Here is a 10,000-nt window from a genome sequence, read left to right on the forward strand (position 1 = left end):
CATCGGCACACGCTGGGCCCTGGTGCGGGCGGTTGCCTCGATCGCCATCGGCACACGCTGGGCCCTGGTGCGGGCGGTTGCCCCCAGCACCATCGGCACACGTTGGGCCCTGGTGCGGTCGGTTGCCTCGAGCACCATCGGCACACGCTGGGCCCTGGTGCGGGTGTCACGCCCTGGGCGGGCGCGCCAGGCACATCAGCCAGACCAGCAGGCGAGCCAGCAGCTAAGGCCCGCAGACCAGGCGTGCTGGCGGGTATCAGTGCGCAAAGCCTATCAAACGAGCTCCAAACGCCCGCCCATCTTGCAGGCCAACTCATGAGACCAAGGCCTGGCATTTGGGCTGCCCGCACCACATCCAGAAGGGCCCGAGGTGCTGGATACGCAAGGGAAGCTTCTGGAACCAGGCAGGATCAGCATCAGCATCCTGGCAGATTTGGTTGACCCTGAAAATCAGGAACCAGCATCTTGATTAAATGTAATCCCATGATTGTAGCCTTTATTTTAGGGATTTGCCATTAAGTTGTAGCTGGAGCCTCAACTATAAATAGAGGGCTGCTCCACCCTCATTTGTACACCATCAAACACTTCTGTTTCAGTGAATACAAGAGCATTTCCAGAATTCTGTTTTCCTGTCCTGTTTCTCTTTAACTTGCGTAATCAGCCCTTCCCTTTGTTCTAGTGCCCGCACGCTTGTGTTTTAGGCTGACTTAGGCATCAAGGACGAGATTCCAAGCCTAAGGCCGCACGGATTCTGAGTCTAAGGTCGGAGCCCGTGACAGTTGGTATCAGAGCAAGTTCGATTCTGCGTGTTTGTGTTGTGCAGGTTAGATCGTGATTGAGGAGATGGCATCCCAAAGCGACGTTGCTAGCCAACAACCAGAGGCCCAGGAGCATGGGCGAGGAAGAGGCAAGAAAGCTTGTTCTAGAGATATCTGGTCTACCATGGACGGTAGGCTGGCCAAGGTGGAGGTGACCATAGGCGACATGGGGGAGAAGCTGGAGGAAGTAGAAACTCACATTGCATCGCTAGACTCCATGGGGGAGGAGATCCAAAGTGAGCTAGCAGCTGCTCTCAACAATGGCCTGGATGCGATCACCCAAAAGAATGAATCCTTGGAGGCGGAAGTTCTGACTTTGCGAGATGGCATGGAGGCCATGCGCCATGGCATGGAGGCCATGCGCCAGCGGATGGAGGAGCTTACCAGTGAGCTCGTGACTTGCAAGACTGCCATTGGGAATGGCATGTTTGCTGGAGTGTCCAGATCCAGATTGGATGTCCCCAAGCCTAAGGAGTTTAAGGGGACTAGGGCGGCCAAAGAAGTAGACAACTACCTTTGGGGTATGGAGCAGTACTTCCAGGCCATGGGCATGCAAGACGAGGCGATAAAGGTAAGCACCGCTGCTATGTATCTCACTGATGTAGCCTTATTGTGGTGGAGGCGCAGGTGTGATGATGTCAGGCGTGGGAACGCCAAGATTGGAACCTGGGCAGAGTTCCAAAAAGAGTTCAGAGAACAATTTTACCCGGAGTATGCCGATGATGAGGCACGGGCAAAGTTGCGCAGGTTGAGCCAGCAAGGGAACATAAGAGAGTATGTTCAAAAATTCTCTGAACTGATGCTACAGATCTCGGATCTAGGCGAGAAGGACGCATTCTTTGCTTTCATGGATGGGCTGAAGCCGTGGGTGAAGCATGAGCTACAAAGGAGGGGAGTTCATGACTTGGCTAAAGCCATGACCACTGCCGAGGCGTTGATAGAGTTCAAGCCTCTGAACAAGTTCGAGTCTACCAAGCCCAAGGGTAAGGGCAGGGACGATAGGGACCGGAAGAAGCAGTCCAATGGGAAGGACCGTGACCGGGAGTCCAAGGATGGAGACCGAGACCGTTCAGCCAAGGATGGCGAGAGGAAGCCATCAGCAGGCAAGTGGAAAGCAAAGGGGGACCGAGAGCCACTAGCATGTTACCTATGTGGAGGGAGCCACATAGCACGCAATTGCCCGCAGAAGGGCAAGCTGGCTGCTGTAGACAGGGAGTCTGACGAGGAGCCAGAGTCAGGGGCAGCAAAGCTTGGGTCGTTGGTGCTCAATGCTGTCCAGAGTAAGGGGAGCCGCAAGCCAAAGGGCTTGATGTTTGCGGATCTGATGGTTGCGGGTCAGAAGGTGAGCGCACTGGTGGACACAGGTGCCTCACATCTTTTCATTTCAGGTGATGGAGCCCGGAAGCTCGGACTAAAGGTGCAGAAAGGGACTGGTACCATTAAGACGGTGAACTCCAAGGAAGTTCCAGCCATTGGAGTAGCACGGGGAGTGGAGTTGCAGCTTGGAGATTGGAAAGGCAAGGAGACCATTGAGGTAATACCCCTTGACGACTATGAGTTTGTGATTGGGTTGGATTTCCTTGTTCGGATTAACGCCCTCCTTGTGCCTTTTGCCGATTGTGTTTGCATCTTGGATGCACGGTGCCAATGCCTAGTACCATTGAGAAGAGGGTCTGGAGTTGGGTCGAGGGTGGTGTCAGCCATCCAATTTGCCAAGGCGGTAAGCAGACAAGAAGACACCTTCTTGGCAGCCCTGAAATATGATGAGCCAAGGGAGAAGGAGACCGAGTCACCCTTGGAGGTGCTAAAGGTGTTGAAGACCTTTAGTGATGTGATGCCCGCAAAGCTGCCTAGCAAGCTACCACCTAAGAGGGAGGTGGACCACAAGATCGAGCTGGTGTCCGAGGCCAAGCCACCAGCCAGAGCCCCTTACCGAATGTCTCCACCAGAGTTGGAGGAGTTGAGGAAGCAGCTCAAGGAGTTAGTTGATGCTGGCTTCATCAGGCCATCGAAAGCACCCTATGGTGCACCGGTTCTATTCCAGCGTAAGCATGATGGGTCGTTGCGGCTGTGCATAGACTACCGGGCTTTGAACAAGCTGACCATTAAGAACAAGTACCCCATCCCACTCATTGCGGACTTGTTCGATCAACTTGGGAGCGCAAGGTGGTTCACCAAGCTGGATTTGAGGTCAGGCTATTATCAAGTCAGGATCGCAGAGGGAGATGAGCAAAAGACAGCATGTGTCACTCGGTATGGTTCGTATGAGTTCTTGGTGATGCCTTTCGGACTCACGAATGCCCCAGCAACATTCTGCACCCTTATGAACAAGGTACTTCAGTCATTCCTTGATCGGTTTGTTGTGGTTTATTTGGATGACATTGTGATCTACAGCCAGACTTTGGGAGAGCATGTAGACCACTTGAGACAGGTGTTCGAGGTGTTGCGGGCGCACAAGCTGTTTGTCAAGAGGGAGAAGTGCTCATTCGCCCAGCAGGAGATCCCATTCCTTGGCCACATAGTGGGAGGTGGCAGGATACGCATGGATGAAGGCAAGATAGATGCCATCCTGGAGTGGCAACCGCCAGCCAAGGTCACTGAGTTGAGATCGTTCCTTGGGCTGGTTAACTACTACAGGCGCTTCATCAAGGGTCACTCAGCAATAGCCACGCCATTGACTGACTTGCTCAAGAAAGGGAGAGCATGGGAGTGGAGCGCAGGGTGCCAGGAAGCCTTTGACAGGTTGAAGCGGGCTGTGACCGAGGAGCCAGTCTTGGCCTTGCCAGACCATGCCAAACCGTATGAGGTGCATACGGATGCATCAGACTTTGCCATAGGGGGCGTGTTGATGCAAGAGGGACGTCCAGTCGCGTTTGAGAGCAGGAAGCTGAACGAGACTGAACGCAAGTACACGGTCCAAGAGAAGGAGATGACTGCAGTGGTGCACTGCTTGCGCACTTGGCGCCATTACCTGTTGGGGTCGAGGTTCGTGGTGAGGACGGACAATGTGGCAACCAGCTACTTCCAGACGCAGAAGAAGCTGTCCCCCAAGCAGGCGAGATGGCAAGATTTTCTTGCGGAATTTGATTTTCAGATGGAGTACAAGCCGGGGCGGGCGAACCTAGTGGCAGACGCCCTGAGCAGAAAGGCTAACCTTGCTGCCATTAGCCAACCAGAGGGGTCACTGGTGCCGCGCATCAAGGAGGGACTTGCGCATGATCCTACAGCCAAGGCTTTGATGGAGTACGCCCAGCAAGGTAAGACTAGGCGGTTTTGGTTGCAGGATGGGTTGCTGTACACCAGGGGCAGTAGACTGTTTGTGCCGCAGCACGGGAAGCTCCGCAAGGAAGTTTTGCAAGAGTGTCATGATTCAAGGTGGGCTGGACACCCGGGAGTGAGCCGCACCTTGGCGCTGATCGAGGACCGGTACTACTGGCCGCACATGAGGGACGATGTGGAGGCCTATGTGAAGACTTGTCTTGTGTGCCAACAGGACAAGGTGGAGCTCAAGAAACCAGGGGGTCTCTTGGAGCCATTGCCAGTGCCAGAGCGACCATGGGAGAGTGTTTCTCTGGACTTTATAGTCGGTCTACCCAAGACAGAGGGGTTTGGAAGCATCATGGTAGTGGTGGACAGGTTTTCCAAATATGGAATCTTCATTCCAGCAACCAAGGAGTGCCCAGCCGAGGAGGCAGCTCGATTGTTCCTGAAGAACATGGTGAAGTACTGGGGAGTGCCGAGGACCATTGTTAGTGATCGGGACGGGCGTTTCACGGGCAGGTTCTGGACTGAGTTGTTCAAGCTGTTGGGGTCAGACTTGAACTTTTCCACCAGCATGCATCCGCAGACCGATGGGCAGACAGAACGTGTGAATGGACTACTGGAGGTCTACCTCAGGCACTATGTGAGTGCCACACAAAGGGACTGGCCAAAGCTACTGGATATTGCGCAGTTTTCCTACAACTTGCAAAGGAGCGAGGCAACGAACCAGAGCCCATTTGAGGTTGTGACAGGGCAACAACCACTAACACCCGGTTCGATTGCTGCAGGTTATACAGGGCCGAATCCAGCAGCATACAAGTTTGCCAAGGCATGGCAGGAGCAAGCTGACTTGGCCAGAGTTTGTCTACACAAGGCGGCCAAGAGGTCGAAGAAGTGGGCAGACCAGAAGAGGCGGGATGTGCAGTTCCAGGTTGGAGACTTGGTGTTGGTGAAGCTGCATCCCATTGTGCGCCACAGGGGGCTGCACAAAGGCCTAGTCCGGAGGTATGAGGGACCTTTCCGAGTAGTCAAGAGAGTAGGCAAGGTTGCCTACAAGCTGGATATGCCACCCAAGCCGAGGGTACACCCGGTGTTCCATGTGAGCATGCTCAAGCCGTTCCATGAGGATGAGGGAGATCCAGGACGGGCAGAGTCAAAGCGTGCACCGTTGGGAGCAAGGGCCTCATATGAGAAGGAGGTCCACAGCATTATGGCTGACCGGGAAGTGAGACGGAAGAACTATCAACCAAGACATGAGTACTTGGTGCGCTGGAAGGGACTTCCAGACAGTGAGGCGAGCTGGGAACCAGCAGAGGACTTATGGCAGTTCGGGGACCAGATCAGGCAGTACCATGCAGAAGACGCAACGAGGGCGTTGCGCAATCAGGTGGGGGAGAATGTCACGCCCTGGGCGGGCGCGCCAGGCACATCAGCCAGACCAGCAGGCGAGCCAGCAGCTAAGGCCCGCAGACCAGGCGTGCTGGCGGGTATCAGTGCGCAAAGCCTATCAAACGAGCTCCAAACGCCCGCCCATCTTGCAGGCCAACTCATGAGACCAAGGCCTGGCATTTGGGCTGCCCGCACCACATCCAGAAGGGCCCGAGGTGCTGGATACGCAAGGGAAGCTTCTGGAACCAGGCAGGATCAGCATCAGCATCCTGGCAGATTTGGTTGACCCTGAAAATCAGGAACCAGCATCTTGATTAAATGTAATCCCATGATTGTAGCCTTTATTTTAGGGATTTGCCATTAAGTTGTAGCTGGAGCCTCAACTATAAATAGAGGGCTGCTCCACCCTCATTTGTACACCATCAAACACTTCTGTTTCAGTGAATACAAGAGCATTTCCAGAATTCTGTTTTCCTGTCCTGTTTCTCTTTAACTTGCGTAATCAGCCCTTCCCTTTGTTCTAGTGCCCGCACGCTTGTGTTTTAGGCTGACTTAGGCATCAAGGACGAGATTCCAAGCCTAAGGCCGCACGGATTCTGAGTCTAAGGTCGGAGCCCGTGACACGGGCGCTTGCCTCGACCACCATCGGCACACGCTGGGCCCTGGTGCGACAGGTTGCCTTGACCACCATCGGCACACGCTGGGCCCTGGTGCGGGCGCTTGCCTCGACCGCCATCGGCACACGCTCGGCCCTGGTGCGGTCGGTTGCCTCGAGCACCATCGGCACACGCTGGGCCCTGGTGCGGGCGCTTGCCTCGACCACCATCGGCACACGCTGGGCCCTGGTGCGGCAGGTTGCCTCGAGCACCATCGGCACACGCTGGGCCCTGGTGCGGTCGGTTGCCTCGAGCACCATCGGCACACGCTGGGCCCTGGTGCGGGCGCTTGCCTCGACCACCATCGGCACACGCTGGGCCCTGGTGCGGCAGGTTGCCTCGAGCACCATCGGCACACGCTGGGCCCTGGTGCGGTCGGTTGCCTCGATCACCATCGGCACACGCTGGGCCCTGGTGCGGGCGGTTGCCTCGACCACCATCGGCACACGCTGGGCCCTGGTGCGGCAGCTTGCCTCGAGCACCATCGGCACACGCTGGGCCCTGGTGCGGCAGGTTGCCTCGACCACCATCGGCAGCCTCGACCACCATCGGCACACGCTGGGCCCTGGTGCGGGCGCTTGCCTCGACCACCATCGGCACACGCTCCGCCCTGGTGCGGTCGGTTGCCTCGAGCACCATCGGCACACGCTGGGCCCTGGTGCGGCAGGTTGCCTCGACCACCATCGGCACACGCTGGGCCCTGGTGCGGGCGCTTGCCTCGACCACCATCGGCACACGCTGGGCCCTGGTGCGGCAGGTTGCCTCGACCACCATCGGCACACGCTGGGCCCTGGTGCGGGCGCTTGCCTCGGCACCATCGGCACACGCTCGGCCCTGGTGCGGTCGGTTGCCTCGAGCACCATCGGCACACGCTGGGCCCTGGTGCGGCAGGTTGCCTCGACCACCATCGGCAGCCTCGACCACCATCGGCACACGCTGGGCCCTGGTGCGGGCGCTTGCCTCGAGCACCATCGGCACACGCTCGGCCCTGGTGCGGTCGGTTGCCTCGAGCACCATCGGCACACGCTGGGCCCTGGTGCGGCAGGTTGCCTCGAGCACCATCGGCACACGCTGGGCCCTGGTGCGGCAGGTTGCCTCGACCACCATCGGCACACGCTGGGCCCTGGTGCGGGCGGTTGCCTCGACCACCATCGGCACACGCTGGGCCCTGGTGCGGGCGCTTGCCTCGAGCACCATCGGCACACGCTGGGCCCTGGTGCGGCAGGTTGCCTCGAGCACCATCGGCACACGCTGGGCCCTGGTGCGGGAGCTTGCCTCGAGCGCCATCGGCACACGCTGGGCCCTGGTGCGGCAAGTTGCCTCGAGCACCATCGGCACACGCTGGGCCCTGGTGCGGTCGGTTGCCTCGAGCACCATCGGCACACGCTGGGCGCTGGTGTGGGCGCTTGCCTCGAGCACCATCGGCACACGCTGGGCCCTGGTGCGGCAGGTTGCCTCGAGCACCATCGGCACACGCTGGGCCCTGGTGCGGCAGGTTGCCTCGAGCACCATCGGCACACGCTGGGCCCTGGTGCGGGAGCTTGCCTCGAGCGCCATCGGCACACGCTGGGCCCTGGTGCGGCAAGTTGCCTCGAGCACCATCGGCACACGCTGGGCCCTGGTGCGGTCGGTTGCCTCGAGCACCATCGGCACACGCTGGGCGCTGGTGCGGGCGCTTGCCTCGACCACCATCGGCACACGCTGGGCCCTGGTGCGGCAGGTTGCCTCGATCACCATCGGCACACGCTGGGCCCTGGTGCGGCAGGTTGCCTCGAGCACCATCGGCACACGCTGGGCCCTGGTGCGGGCGGTTGCCTCGACCACCATCGGCACACACTGGGCCCTGGTGCGGGCGGTTGCCTCGAGCACCATCGGCACACGCTGGGCCCTGGTGGGTTTAGGCACATCTTCGAATTTCTGCCGTGCCAATGCCATTTTTATGGCTTGTAAATTCATACAATGGTCCCCTAAGCCTTCACGTGAAGTTTCGTTGGAAGATGACTCGTTTTCTATTTTTCACGATTTTCGAAACTTTTTGCGGTTCGGGATTTTTTAAAATTTTTTTATAAGGATTTTTGGCCCCAAATTTTGTAGGCATGATCCTTCTATTTTTGTTGGCATGCACAAAAAAATTCAGCTAAAAACTCGAAGTGGAGAAGATTTTGTGACCGTTTGAAAAAAGTGTCCCCATTTCAGACACTTTAACGGCTACTGGTAGCAAACCTGTAAAATCGCAAATGCTCTTTAAGGGGGTGTGAATTCTCAGAGGTTTGATGAGGGATAGGGGGCCAACACAAGGCCAAGTACCAGCACCCATCGCACATCATGTGCGCACACCCCCCCGGCCCCCCTCCCAATCGCCGGAACCCCAATGCCGCCGGTCAGGTTCTCCGGCGGTACTCCGGCGATGCTCCGGCGATGCTCCGGCGATGCTCCGGCGATGCTGTCCCGAGTGAAAAAAATGCGGCACCAGCACATGCTGGAGCCAAGCATGGGCACCGTGGCTCAAAATCGAACTTCGGCCAAGGCCTCGACCATCAATGGCACATGATGACGCATGGTGATGGCACATGCATCGACCATCATCGGCATAGGCTGCCCTTCGGTACGGGCACTTGCCTCGACCGCCATCGGCACAAGCTGGGCCCTGGTGTGGGTTGTTGCCTCGATCACAATCGGCACATGCTGAGCCTTGGTGCGGGCGGTTGCCTCGAGCACCATCGGCAGACCCTGGGCCCTGGTGCGGCCGGTTGCCCCGATAACCATCGGCACACGCTGGGCCCTGGGGCGGGCGCTTGCCCCCAGCACCATCGGCACACGCTGGGCCCTGGTGCGGGCGGTTCCCTCGACCACCATCGGCACACGTTGGGCCCTGGTCCGGGCGGTTGCCCCCAGCACCATCGGCACACGCTGGGCCCTGGTGCGGGCGCTTGCCCCCAGCACCATCGGCACACGCTGGGCCCTGGTGCGGGCGGTTGCCCCCAGCACCATCGGCACACGCAGGGCCCTGGTGCGGGCGGTTGCCCCGAACACCATCGGCACAAGCCGGCCCTTGGTGCGGGCTCCTGGCTCGACCACCATCGGCACACACTGGGCCCTGGTGCAGGCGGTTGCCTCGAACACCATCGGCACACGCCGGCCCTTGGTGCGGCCGGTTGCCTCGACCACCATCGGCACACGCTCGGCCTTGGTGAGGGCGCTTGCCTCGACCACCATCGGCACACGCTGGGCCCTGGTGCGGGCGCTTGCCTCGACCACCATCGGCACACGCTCGGCCTTGGTGCGGGCGCTTGCCTCGACCACCATCGGCACACGCTGGGCCCTGGTGCGGGCGGTTGCCTCGACCACCATCGGCACACGCTCGGGGTGGTGAGGGCGCTTGCCTCGACCACCATCGGCACACGCTGGGCCCTGGGGCGGGCGCTTGCCCCCAGCACCATCGGCACACGCTGGGCCCTGGTGCGGGCGGTTCCCTCAGCCACCATCGGCACACGTTGGGCCCTGGTGCGGGCGGTTGCCCCCAGCTCCATCGGCACACGCAGGGCCCTGGTGCTGGCGGTTGCCCCGAACACCATCGGCACAAGCCGGCCCTTGGTGCGGGCTCCTGGCTCGACCACCATCGGCACACGCTGGGCCCTGGTGCGGGCGGTTGCCTCGACCACCATCGGCACACGCTGGGCCCTGGTGCGGACGGTTGCCTCGAGCACCATGGGCACACGCTGGCCCTTGGTGCGGGCTCTTGCCTCGACCACCATCAGCAGAAGATGGCCCCTACGTCGAACACCATCGATACATGCCGGGCCTTGGTGTGGGCACATGCCTCGAGCTGGTGCGGGCGGTTGCCTCGACCACCATCGGCTCGCGTTGGCCCTTGTT

The sequence above is a fragment of the Durio zibethinus genome, unplaced genomic scaffold, assembly GCF_047325235.1.
Source record: "Durio zibethinus cultivar Kanyao isolate XHJ-2024 unplaced genomic scaffold, ASM4732523v1 HiC_scaffold_3, whole genome shotgun sequence".
Classification (NCBI taxonomy): domain Eukaryota; kingdom Viridiplantae; phylum Streptophyta; class Magnoliopsida; order Malvales; family Malvaceae; genus Durio; species Durio zibethinus.